The following is a 13951-nucleotide window of genomic DNA, read 5'->3' as shown; positions in this document are numbered from 1 at the left end:
ATAATGCATACATTTCTTACCAAGCATTGTAGCCTCCTCCTTTGTTTACCCTTCACTTCCCTTCCCCGCCTCCCCCCTCCCCCCACCCAATTTTACCCCCCTCCCCCCACCCAATTATACCCCCCCCCACACCGACATTGTAAAGCTGGTTTTGACATGACATTTTGCACTTCTCATTGTTGCAACAGGTCCACCTGAATCCTTAAACGACTTGTTTGTCCCCATCTCCTCCACATGTTATACTGACATCAAATATAGTGAAAGCGGGGGTTAAACTGTGGGGGAGGGACATACAAAGCAACAAAGAAATAATCTTATAAATGCGTTAGAAACACATGCATGAAAGAAACGAAAACATTAAAATACATATTTAAGGGTTCATTTTCCTAACATCACATTATCTGACCTTTTCCGCTTGACTCATACCTATACTAGATATTGCAAATAAGGGAAACCATGGGACCTATGCTTCTTTGGGCCTGGCTTACTTCACTTAATATAATTTTTTCCAAACCTTTCCATTTCCTAACAAATGGGGAAATGTCATTCTTTCTGATGGAGGCATAGAATTCCATTGTGTATATATACCACATTTTCTTGATCCATTCATCTACTGAGGGGCATCTGGGTTGGTTCCATATCTTAGCTATGGTAAATAATGCTGCAATAAACATAGTTGTGCTGGTAGCTTTAGTGTGGTCTTGTTTGTAAACATTTGGGTAAATGCCCAAAAGTGGGATTGCTGGATCATAGGGGAGATCTATGTGAAGTCTTCTGAGGAACCTCCATACTGCTTTCCAAAGTGGTTGAACAAGTTTACATTCCCACCAACAATGAAGTAAGGTTCCTTTCTGTCCACATCCCCTCCAGCATCTGTTGTTGTTAGAGTTCTTGATTTTTGCTGTTCTAACTGGAGTGAGGTGATATCTCAATGTTGTTTTGATTTGCATTTCTTTTATGGCTAGGGATGTTGAACATTTCTTCATGTGTCTATTGGCCATCCTTGTTTCTTCTTCAGAGAAGCTTCTCTTTAAGTCTTTCGCCCACTTATTTATTGGGCAGTTGATTCTTTGAGGATTTGTTGTTGGGTGGTTTAATTTTTTGAGTTCCAAGTATATTTTAGATATGAGACCCTTGTCCGTTGTATGGCTAGTAAAGATCTTCTCCCAATCGGTGGGCTTTCTATTGATCTTGCCAGCTATGTCATTTGCCCTGCAGAAGCTCTGCAATCTTATGCAATCCCATTTGTCCAACCTTTCTTTGATTTGTTGTGCTTCCGGGTCTCTATTCAGAAAATTTCGACCTGAGCCAAGGAGACCTAGGGTTTCTCCTATTCCATCCTGTAATGTTTTCAGAGTGTCTGCTTTGAGTTCAAGGTCTTTGATCCATTTGGAGTTGATTCTGGTACAGGGTGATATATAAGGATCTAGCTTTAGTTTTCTACATGTAGTTAACCAATTTTGCCAGCACCATTTACTGAAGAGGCTGTCTTTCTTCCATTCTATTGTTTTAGCTTCCTTATCGAAGATTAGATGGCTATAGGTCTGTAGGTTCATTTCTGGGTTTTCAATTCTATTCCATTGGTCCTGAGGTCTGTTCTTATGCCAATACCAAGCTGTTTTGATTACTATGGCTTTATAGTAGAGTTTGAAATTTGGTATTGATATTCCTCCAGCAGTGTTCTTTCCGTTGAGGAGCGTTTTTGCTATTCGGGGTTTTTATTGTTCCATATGAATTTTTGGATTGCCTCCTCTATTTCCTTGAAGAATGAGGGTGGCATTTTGATAGGTATTGCGTTGAATTTGTAGATAGCCTTGGGAAGTATTGCCATTTTCACGATGTTAATCTTGCCAATCCAGGAGCATGGGAGGTTTTGCCATTTTTTAAGTTCTGGGTTGATTTCCTTTTTCAAGATTTTAAATTTTTCATCATAGAGGTCCTTCACTTCTTTGGTTAAGTTAATTCCTAGGTATTTTATTTTTTGTGGGTCTATTACAAATGGAGTTGCTTTCCTAATTTCAGCCACACTTTTCTCATTGTTGGCATATAGAAAAGCCATTGATTTTTGGGGGTTAATTTTATAACCTGCTACTTTGCCAAAGTTTTGAATCAGCTTGAGTAATTTGGGAGTGGAGTCTATGGGATTCTTTAAATACAAGATCATGTCATCTGCAAAGAGGGAGAGTTTTATTTCTTCTTTCCCTATTTGGATCCCCTTTATGTTTGCATCTTGTCTTATTGCTGTAGCTAGGCATTCTAATACTAGATTGAAGAGAAGTGGAGAGAGTGGGCATCCTTGTCTTGTTCCTGAGTTAAGAGGAAATGGCTTTAGTTTTTCACCATTGAGTATAATGCTGGCTGTAGGTTTGTCATATACAGCCTTTATTGTATTGAGGAATGTTCCATGGATTCCTAATTTTTCCAGAACCTTCATCATAAAGGGGTGTTGGATCTTGTCAAATGCTTTTTCTGCATCTATTGAGATAACCATGTGGTTCTTATTCTTGCTCCTGTTGATGTGATGAATAATATTAATTGATTTGCGTATATTGAACCAGCTTTGCATCCCTGAAATGAATCCTGTTTGATCATGGTGTATGATTTTTTGGATGAATTGTTGAAGTCGATTGGCCAAAATTTTGTTGAGAAGTTTTGCATCAATGTTCATCAAAGAAATGGGTCTATAGTTCTCTTTCTTTGATGAGTCCCTGCCTGGTTTTGGGATGAGGGTTATGATGGCTTCATAGAATGTGTTCGGTAGTGAGCTTTCTCTTTCAATTTCATTGAAGAGTTGGAGGAGTATTGGTGTGAGCTCTGCTTTGAAGGCCTTGTAAAATTCCGCTGTAAAACCATCTGGTCCTGGACTTTTCTTAGCTTGGAGGTCTCTTATTGCTGTTTCTATTTCAATGCTTGATATGGGCCTGTTAAGCTGGTTTAACTCATCTTGGTTTAGTTTTGGCATGTCAATATTTGCTAGGAAAAGGTCCATTTCTGTCAAGTTCTCAAACTTATTAGCATAAAGTTTTGAGAAGTATCCCCTAATAATGTTCTGAATCTTGGTTGTTTCCGTGGTGATGTTTCCATTCTCATCTCTGAGTTTATTAATTTGGGTGTGTTCTCTCCTTTTTCTGATAAGGTTTGCTAAGGGTCTGTCAATTTTGTTAAGTTTTTCGAAGAACCAACTCTTTGTTTTGTTGATTCTTTCTATAGTTTTTTTGGATTCTAATTCATTTAATTCTGATTTAATTTTGATTATTTCTTTCCGTCTACTGGATTGGGGTTTATCTTGCTGCTCTTTTTCAAGGAGGTTTAGATGTGTCATTAAATTGTTAGTTTCCGATCTCTCCAATTTGTTGATGTAGGAGCTCAGAGCTATAAACTTGCCTCTGAGTACTGCCTTTGCTGTGTCCCAGAGGAGCTGGTAATTTGTGTGTTCATTTTTGTTGAATAGCATGAACATTTGAATTTCCTTTCTAATCTCTTCCATGACCCACTCATGATTCAGCAGTGTGTTGTTCAGCCTCCATGTGATACCGGAATTTCTTTGGTGGCTTTTGGTGTTGAGATCTAATTTTATTCCCTTGTGGTCAGAGAGAATGAAAGGTATAACTTCAATGTTTCTGAATTTAGACAAGTTTGCTTTGTGGCCTAAAATGTGGTCTATTTTAGAAAACGTTCCATGTGCTGCTGAGAAGAACGTGTATTCTGTTGCTGCTGGGTGAAATGTTCGGTAAATGTCTGTAAAGTCTAGTTGATCTATGCAGCTGTTTAGATCTGCGGTTTCTCTGTTGAGTTTTTGCAGAGTTGATCTATCTAGTGGGGAGAGTGGTGTGTTAAAATCCCCAACAATTAATGTCTTTGGATCTATATGGGATTTGAGGGAAAGTAGTGTTTCTTTGATAAATTTGGGTGCTCCATTGTTTGGCGAATAGATATTTAGAATTGTAATATCCTCCAGAAGGAGAGATCCTTTAATTAGTATGTAGCGACCTTCTTTATCTCTTCTCACGAATTTTAGTTTGAAGTCTATTTTATCTGATATTAGGATTGCAACTCCCGCCTGTTTATGAGGGCCGTTTGCTTGGTAGATTTTGTTCCAGCCTTTAACTTTGAAAATATGTTTGTTTTTACGGGCAAGATGTGACTCCTGCAGGCAGCAGATAGAGGGGTCTTGTTTTTTAATCCAACTAGACAGTCTATGTCGCTTAATTGGAGAGTTCAGTCCGTTAACGTTAAGAGATAGGACTGAGAGGTATTTGGGGGTTCCTGCCATGTTATCCACCTTCTTGGGGGCTGTGAAAACTGGGTTCTTCCTAAGGTTCTTGGATTCTCAGTTTGGGTGCAGTTTCTTGGCCTTTGTTGCGTTCTTGTTGGTTTTCTATGTGTAGGACATCTTTAAGAATCTTTTGCAGGGCTGGTTTGGTGGAGATGTATTGTTTCAATTTTTCTTTGCTATGGAAGGTTTTTATTTGGCCTTCAGTTATGAAGGAGAGTTTAGCTGGGTACAGTATTCTTGGTTGATAGTTGTTTGTTTTTAGGGCATGGCATAAGTCATTCCAGGCTCTTCTTGCTTTGATTGTCTCTGCTGAGAAATCTGAGGTAATTCTAATTGGTTTCCCTTTATAGGTGATTAACCTTTTCTCCTTGACAGCTTTAAGGATCTTTTCCTTGGTCTGGGTTGATCCTGTGTGGATTATAATGTGACAGTGGGATGTCCTATTCTGGTCTGGTCTATTTGGGGTTCTAAAAGCTTCTTGTATCTGAATAGGCCTATCTTTTTGTATGTTTGGGAAGTTCTCTGCTAGGATCCTGTTAAACAAATTTCCTAGACCATTAACTTCTGTTTCTAGGTGCTCCTCTACACCCATTATCCTTAGATTAGGCCTTCTGAGGGTGTCTTCCAGGTGTTGGATAGACCTATCATATTTCTTGGACTTGTCTTGGATGGTTGTATGTTCTTTCTCTATAATATCTAGGCTGTCTTCAATCCCTGAGATTCGATCTTCTGCATCGTCTAACCTGCTGTCAAGACTCTCTACTTTGTTTTTTATCTCTTTTCCTTCTAATTGGTCAGCTTTGATGGCTTCAAGTTCTTTGTTGAAGCTCTGTTTTAGGTCTTGTATGATTTTCTTTACTTCCTTAATTTGGTGTTCAGTGTTTGTTCTCAAATCACTTAGTTGATTGGTTATGGTTTCTTTGGACTCCCATTCCTTCTGTTGGGTTCCATTCAGCATTCCCTTTGTGGTCTCCCTGACTTCCTTCAGCTCTTTGTTAATGGATTCCATGAATGTCTTTAGTGATCTTTGTGTATTCTCTACCTGGTCTCTTTATTCGTGAATTACTCTTTGATTAGTTTCCTCCCTTCTGTGGGATTCCTGCAGTTCTCTTTGAGTGTTCTCTGCCTGCTCACGCCATTCCTCCCTTTCTCTTTGAGTATTCTCAAGTTGTTCATGCAAATCCTGTATCAGTTTTTGAGAAGCTTCCTCACGCTTATGATATTCCTGTATAAACTTCTGGGATGCCTCCTCTCTCTCCCTATCACGCTCATACAGAGTCCTTTGTACATTGTCAAACTTCTCATTTATCATGTTTGCTATTAGTGTTTGTAGAGCTATTTGGGAACTCTCCTCTGGATTATTCTTTATCTGTTCTAATCCCTGATTATCAAGGTTGGGAATTGAGATACCCGAATTTGCCATTTTTCTTGTGTTTTTCCGGCTTACTCGGCCCATTTGAGATAAAGATTGCACCAGTTTTGTGCTAGAACACTATCTTAAGGCAACCATCAACCAAAGTTTGCATTTGTACAGTCAATAGTCTACAGATACAATCTAGTTCAACAGATACATCTATTCAACATCAAACGACTATATGTTAAAGGCCTTCGAACCGCAGAAAAGAATTTCGAAAACCAGAAATTATTAGGATTAGGGAGATATGTGGGTAAAAAATAGGAATAGATTGGTGTGGGGAGGCACAGGGAGAGTTAACTATGTCCTAATCACAGTGCAGGAAATGAGTTGGGTAGGATGCAAGTAGAGAGAGAGAGAAAAAGAAGAGACGGAAAGGGGAATAAAGAGAGACCAGAAAAAGAATAGAAACGTAAAAATTAATGTTATTATAGAGGTTAAAAGACCGTCTATTTAGAGAGGAATGTGAATATGTTCAGAGAAGGGGAGGGACATAGAGGAGATGTGAAAAGCTTTAAGGATGGGAACGGGAGAAGAAAAGATCAGAAGTTCAGTAGAGCTAGATAAAAAACAAAAAGATAATTAAGAAAGAAAGAAAAAGAGAAAGAAGACAAGAAAAGAAAGGAAAACTGTTATTCACGTATTCCTAAAATAAAAATTATAAGATGATAAAAAAAAAGGTTACTGGAAAACAATTATTTTTTCAGAAGAGGCAAAAATTAAAGATTAATAATAGTTTTAGAAGGGAAAAAAATTTACATATATATATATATATAAGGTAACAAAAAACAAAAAACAAGCACAAAAAAAAGAAAAGAAGAAGAAGAAGAAAAAAAGAAAGAAAAAGAAAAAAGAAAAAGAAAAAAAAAGAAAAAAGAAAAAGAAAAAAAAAAGAAAAAAGAAAAAGAAAAAAAAAAGAAAAAAAAGTCTTTTGATTTTTTTTTTGGGGGGGGGGAGGAGTGGGAAGAATCCTGTATCTCCCTTTTGTCTGCAACCAGCCTTTTGTTGGAGTCTCTGGTCAGCTTGAGGTCCTGTGGCTTGATTGGTTTCTTAAGTCGGTTGGTTGGAAGAGGCAGAAAAATGCTCTGCTTTACCCAAGATTTTGAGATCCCCCTCCCAGGTTAGTTTTCTGGGAGGGTGGTCTGCTTTGAGAGTCACAAAAGAGGGGGATGTGGTGATGAGGCTAGGTTCTGGGTAGAGTTGAGACCTTTCAATAAACAGTAGCTTTTCCCTGGGGCTATTTTGTGATAAAGCTCACAGCGCCCAGCCTGGAGCCATTCTCAGGGTTTCTGTTTTTCAATTGATTGTCGAGGCTGCTAGAGGGAGGGGCAGACTCTGGTTCTGGTTACCCAGTGAAGCAAGGCACTCAGGTGGCTGGCGCCTGAGCTGGGTGGCTTTTCCCTGGATGGAGCTGAGTCTGGCAGGTCACTTCGCCGTTAAGTTCTTGTGACCTGCTAAATGACTCATTTTATTCCACGGCCTGAGCTGGAGCTAGCAGCTCCTCCGAGCTTTGTCGGTATCCAAGATGGAGATCACCGGTGCTGGGGGGGGAGGGGTGGCCTTCCCTCCTCTGCTCCCTGAGGAGTGAGGATGTCGGGCTTGTACTCACTCCGAGTCTTGGATCCTGGGTCGTCTCTGGTCTGCAAACAGCAGGATGAAGATGTTCACTCCTTGTCGGTTCTTGTTGGTGTTGAGTAGAATCCGCTCGTCCGCTGCGTCTGGCTCCTTCGTCCCCGACTCTCTGTGTCTCAGGTATGTCTCCGCGGCGGTGGTCGCCGCCGCCACGGCCCCGCCGCCGGAGCGGCAGCTGCTGCGTTTCCTTGGCTTCCCCTCTCTTGTCTAACTCTCTGTCCTGTGATGACTCACTTGGTGTGATTCTCTGGCTTAGGACTGTTCACTGGAACTCTAAAACTCCTTTCTATGTGAGAGCTTGTTCAGATTCCAGCTTCTCCTCCGCCATCTTCCCAGAACTCTCTTCAAAGCAAGATCCTTCTATCTGCTGCATTCAGGAGTCACACCTTGCCCATAAAAACAAAAATATTGGACTGGGAAGTTGGCTCAGTGGTAGAGTGCTTGCCTTACATGCATGATCTCCTGGGTTCCATTCCTCAGCACCACATAAGCAGAAATAAAAAGCCAGAAGTTGCGCTGTGGCTCAAGTGGTAGAGTGCTAGCCTTGAGCTGAATAGCTGAGGGACAGGGCCCAGGCCCAGAGTTCAGACCCCATGATGGGACCCAAAAAAACAAACAAAAAACAAAAAACAAAAAAACCCCACATATTTTGAAAGTGAAAGGCTGGAACAAAATGTATAACAAACAGCCCCCATAAACAGGCGTGGGTTGCAATACTACAGTATTTTCACAATAAAAAAAGAGAGAGGGTGGGTAACTATGATAGAAGAACTTTACATTCATGTATAAAATAGAATAATGAAAACAGGGGGAGGGACATACAAAGCAACAAAGAAATATCTTATAAATATGTTAGAAACAATATCAAGAAAGAAAAAACATTTGAATCTTTATCTTTGGGTTCATTTTGCCTAACATCAACTTATCTGACGGTTTCTGCTTGTCTCAGATGTATACTAGTTATTGCCAATAAGGGAAACCATGTTTGATCTTGGTACAATGTGTGGAGGGGAAGGGAAAAAACAAATTGTTTAAATAGGGATACAGGTCGACCCATTGCAGCAATGAGATGTACAAGACATTATGTCATAAAACGAACCTTACAATTTTGGTGTGGGGGGTGGTGGGGAGACCATGGGGGGAGATGGAAAGGGATGGTAAGCGTAAACAAAGTAGGAGGCAACAATGCTTGATAAGAATGTACTAGTTACCTTGCCCATGTAATTGTAACCCCTTTGTATTGTATTTTCACAATAAAAACTTAATTAAAAAATAAATAAAAGAATAATGAGACCAGTTAAAATGTACAAGGCACTATGTTAAAAATGAACTTTACAACATTGTGGGGTGGGAAGAGTTGGGGAGGTGGGGCGGGAAGAGATGGTAGGAGAAAAACAAGGGAGGAGGTAACTGCTCAATAGGAAATGTACTCGTTACCTTACTCATGTAACTGTAACCCCTCTGTACAGTATTTTTACAATAAAAAACATAAAAAAATTTTAAGGGAAGGGTGAATAAGAAACAGTAATAGAGGGAGTAAATTTAATCTAAACACATCATATTCGTGTATGGAAATATCACAATGAAACACCTTTGTGTAGTTAAAATGTATTAATAAAGAGAGAGGTAAGAGAGAGTGACAGAGACAGAGAAAGACATAGAGAAAGAGATAACTCTGACCCAAATGAGATGTAAGGGATGATGAGCTAAGAGAAAGGAACTGGTAATACTAGGACTTCTTTCTTTTTTGTGTGTTTTGACCTGTCCTGAGACTTGAACTCTGGGCCTGAGCACTATCCATAAGCTTCTTTCACTAAAAGCTAACACTCTAATACTTGAGTCACAGATCTATTTCTGGATTTTGGGGATAGTTTATTGGAGTTCAAAATCTCATGAAATTTCCTGCGCTGGCTGGCTTTGAACTGTAATTGTCAGATATCAGCTTCTTGAGTAGTGGGATTACAGGTGTGAGTCACTGGTACTCCACTCCTGGATTTCATTCTTTTTTTTTTTTTTTTTGCCAGTCCTGGGGCTTGAACTCAAGGTCTGGATACTTTCTCTGAGCTTCTTTTTCTCAAAGTTAGCAATCTACTACTTGAGTCACAGTGCCACCTTCAGCTTTTTCTGTTTATGTACTGAGGAATTGAACCCAGGGCTTCGTGCATGCTAGCAAGCACTCTACCACTAAGCCATATTCCTATCCATGGAATTCATTTTTATAGGGCATTTGCACCATATCCTAGGAAATCTGAATTTTGATGAAAAATTAACATTTAAACTTTTTTTTGTTGGTCGTAGAGCCTGAACTCTGGGCCTGGGCACTATCCTTCACAACTTCAGCTCAAGGCTAGTGCTCTTCCACTTGAGCCACAATGGCACTTATGGTTTTTTCTGCTTATGTGGTGCAAAGGAATCAAACACAGGGCCGCACACATGCAAGGCAAGCACTCTACCACTGAGCCGCCTTCCCAGCCCTAAACATTATTTTATATATTATCATAATGTCAAAAATTAAAGAATATAACAAAACAAATAATGGCAAGTCCATGGCATGGATACTAATAGACATGACTTCACTGGAAAATAATTGTTCATTATCTCACAAAGCTGAACACGGTCACAACTTATATTCTAGCAATCCCATATATAAATATATATAACAAGAAGAAACTCATGTAAATTCTTCAAAATATATAAGACTCTTAAAAGCAGCAATGTTTACAGTGAATAAAAAAGTAAAAGCTGGTCACCAGTGGCTCACGCCTGTGATCCTATTTACTCAGGAGGTTGACATCTGAGGATCATGATTCAAAGCCAGCCCAGGCATGAAAGTCCGTGAGACTCTTATCTCCAATAAACCACCAGAAAACCAGAAGTCACACTGTGGCTCAATGGTAGAGCAATAGCCTTGAGCTGAAGAGCTGAGGGACAGCACCCAGGCCCAGAGTTCAAGCCCACAACTGACAAAAAAAAGGAAAAATATTAAAAAGCCAGGCACTGGTGGCTCACGCCTGCAATCCTAGCTACTCAGGAGGACTGAGATCTGAGGATCATAGTTTGAAGCCAGTCCAGGCAAAAAAGTCTGTGAGATCTGTATCTCCAATGAACTACTCACTAAAAGCCAGAAGTGGCTCTGTGGCTCAAGTGGTAGAGCGCTAGCCTTGAGCAAAAGAAGCTGGGGGACAGCACTCAGGCCTAGAGTTCAAGCCTCAGGAGCAGCAAAAAGAAAAAGAAAAGTAAAATTACAAAACACAGAACAACCTAATATCCATAAAAGAATGAATAATGTACATTATGATATATTCATAAAAAGACTATTATATGTCAATAAAACTCAGTGAGCTCAATTATAGCAGATACTAACTGGTTATTCACTAAAGCTAGCTTTCCTTTTCCTGGAAATTACAGTTAAACATTTTTCAGCTACCTTTGTATTTAAGTGTGAACATGCTTGTCCATTTGGATCCTGGAAACACAAAGATGGAATTAGAAGAATGAGGGTTTTACTGCAAGGAAGCCCTGTGGAAAACCAAAGGCAGAGTTGATTGGTGGAGTCTTTGGACTGGAATGCTAGTCTGACCCCTATGAAAGGAGAAGTAGACAATGGAAAAGTGCACCTCTTAGAAAGCTTGGTCATGCCAATGCTGAGTTCTAGCATGAATAATGATCACACATAAGTTCTGAACTGGGTAGAAATGCAGGCCCTTGTACAATTGCTGTGCTCACTCAAATGACTGGAAAGTAGCTGAGAAAAAAAGCCTGGCTTCATCTCAAATGTTGGACAGATCCTGATGATACTTCACCTAGAGGCTGTTAGCTCACTACACTCCTTCTAGTAGCTTCTAGAATCATCTACCATGGTCAACACACTATGTGATAGAGCTTACACAAGTAGAGCATGAGAAGAAGTTATATGTGTCATTTCCGCAACTGACTCATAGAAATATACAGATCATCCATGTGTTTCTTCCTTCTGCAGCATGGGGAAATATGAGTTTGGCAATGTAGAAAGTCATATGTGGAACATAACAAGGACACAATGAAGAAATCATAAGTTTCTGATTCACCACTTAGATGAAAGCCATCCACTACTACAGCATTCCTTTTCAACTTCATGCAAGAGAGAAATAAATTCTTATTGAGTCACAATACTGAGATGTGAAAGTTTATCTATTATGACAGCTAATTATACCCTAAATCATTCTTTTAGTGACTCACTGAATCACAGATGAATCTTGGATACCTAATTTTGAGAATAAAAAGAACGTAGCTCAAAAAAGATAAAATACAGTGTGTCACAGTTTTTATAGACTCAAAAACAAGTAATCAAAAGATACATTGTTTAAGAATCATATTTTCACAGCTATAAAATGATTCAAGAAATAATGATAGTGGTTTATTCTCAGGGCACTTGAGGGGTGGAACTTAGAGGAAGATATTGGTAGATGGAGAACTTGTGTCATAATATAAGTCAAAACTCCTCAGCTAATACTTATGTCATTATTTTTAATCTTTCTTTGAGAGAAATGCTTGTTAAAAACAGTGGGTTCTTGTTGGAGGGAAAATTGTTGCTGTGGTTCTTCAGGACTATCAGAAATGCCTCTCTGGGGTTTTATTATTCAGGGAAACTTGATATTTTGAATTTTTCTCTAAGATATATCAATAAATGGTCAAGCTAGAGAAATAACACACAGAAAATCCAGATCATTTTTGTATGCTGAAGTATCAGATAAAGATTTTCAAGTTAAATTTGCAAATAAGTTCTGTTATGAGTTTTCCTTAGTTATAAGTGAAGAAACTGAAATATACTAGCTTAAATACACAATAAACACAGAGTACTCTCACATTAAAGAAATCTGAAATTTGGAAGTCCAGAACAGGTGTGGAAATTTTCGATGCCTATAGGGAAGAAGAATCCCATTATCTTTTCCAATGTCAATAGCACATGGCTTCCTTACATCAAAGTCAAGGTGGCTGATGGAACTCTTCTACTATCCTTACATTCTTGACAGAAGAAAGGACAAAGACAACTATTATGGCTATTAAGATGCAGCTAGAAGTATCTGCCATAGTGTAGAAATAAATAAAAATGGACTCAGAAATAAAAGATGCTTTGAGTAAAATTAGTCATATACAAAACCCGTGATCCAGCCTTAGAGAAAATCTTGAAAGTGCACAGCAACAAGCATGAATGAAAACATTCATAACAGTTAAGGCATGATAACACAAATATGTAATCCCAACCACTGAGAAAGCAGGGACATGAGGATTATAAATCCAGGGCTAGCCTAGGAAAGTTTAGTGAGATCCTATCTCAAAAAATAAAATAAAACAAAATGTCTAAGGATGGGGCTAAAATGGTGGAATACATGCCTAACATGTATAATAAGATCCTGGGCTCAATCCTCAGTGCCAAACACACACACACACACACACACACACACACACACACACACACACACACGCATGCATGCACTCACGCACACACACATACACACACACACAGATGTTCTCAACAGCAACATTCACAATATATAAAAAAAACTACTCACAATCAACCATGGATCTCAAAAATACAATTGATAATGACAGAAGCACATTGAAGTAGCACAGTTTTAGTTTCTTTGATATGCTATTCAAAACCGTAGAAAAATTAAGACACATTTAAATATGTTCTTACCACTATACTTGCATCTATACATATTTATTTTTAAAAATCGAGAAAGTGACTGACACAAAAAGTCAGTGTTTTGGCTTGGATTGTGTCTCCGCTAACTTTGTAGACAGAAGCCCAAATCACTGGTACCTTGCAAGTGACTGTAGTTTGAGATATGCTCTTTAAAGAGATGATTATGTTAAAAATATGATCCTTAGGTGCTGGAAATGTGGCTTAGTGGTAATGTACTTGCCTCGCATGAAGCCTTGGGTTTGGTTCCTCAGTTCCACATAAACAGAAAAAGCGAAGTGGCACTGTGGCTCAAGTGGTAGGGTGCTAGCCGTGAGCAAAAGAAGCTAAGGGACAGTGCCCAGGCCCTGAGTTCAAGCCCTGGGGACTGGCAAAAGAGGAGTCTTTAGGCTACACCCTGATCCAATATGACACAATAGAATTGATGAAGGGACTACATGAACATGCTAGAAGATATCTGCAAGCCAAGGAAAAACATTCCAAACAAACTACACCTGCCAACATACCTTTATTTTATATATGTAGCTTTCACAACTGTAAGATAATGAGTTTTCATTAACCCATCCACACTACAGTACTATTTTCTTATGGTAATTAATGGACATTAATCAAATCAGAATTACGGATTTTATCTTTGGGTGGGAACAGAAGGATACAATCAGGAAGGTCCACACAGGAATCTTTTAAGTCAGAACAATATTTTATACTTTAATGTGGATCATAGATGTGTTTTAGTGGTATAATTATTTAATGTTTAAATATATTTTATGTGTCTTTATGTCAGTAATAAAAAAAAGTTTTACCACTTAAATATGCTAAAGGGAGAGAAAGATGTGAAAATGTGTATATAAGTAAAGGAAATTAAAGACATTTAAAGAATGGAGCTATGAATCTAAAGGTAGAGTCCTGGCTTTGGACAAAATATCCAAGTGAGAGTGTGAAA

The sequence above is a fragment of the Dipodomys merriami genome, unplaced genomic scaffold (genome assembly GCF_024711535.1).
Source record: "Dipodomys merriami isolate MVZ:Mamm:240054 unplaced genomic scaffold, mDipMer1.0.p SCAF_3, whole genome shotgun sequence".
NCBI classification, from domain to species: Eukaryota; Metazoa; Chordata; class Mammalia; order Rodentia; family Heteromyidae; genus Dipodomys; species Dipodomys merriami.
The sequence above is the reverse complement of the archived record's forward strand: the minus strand, read 5'-3'. Positions refer to the sequence as shown.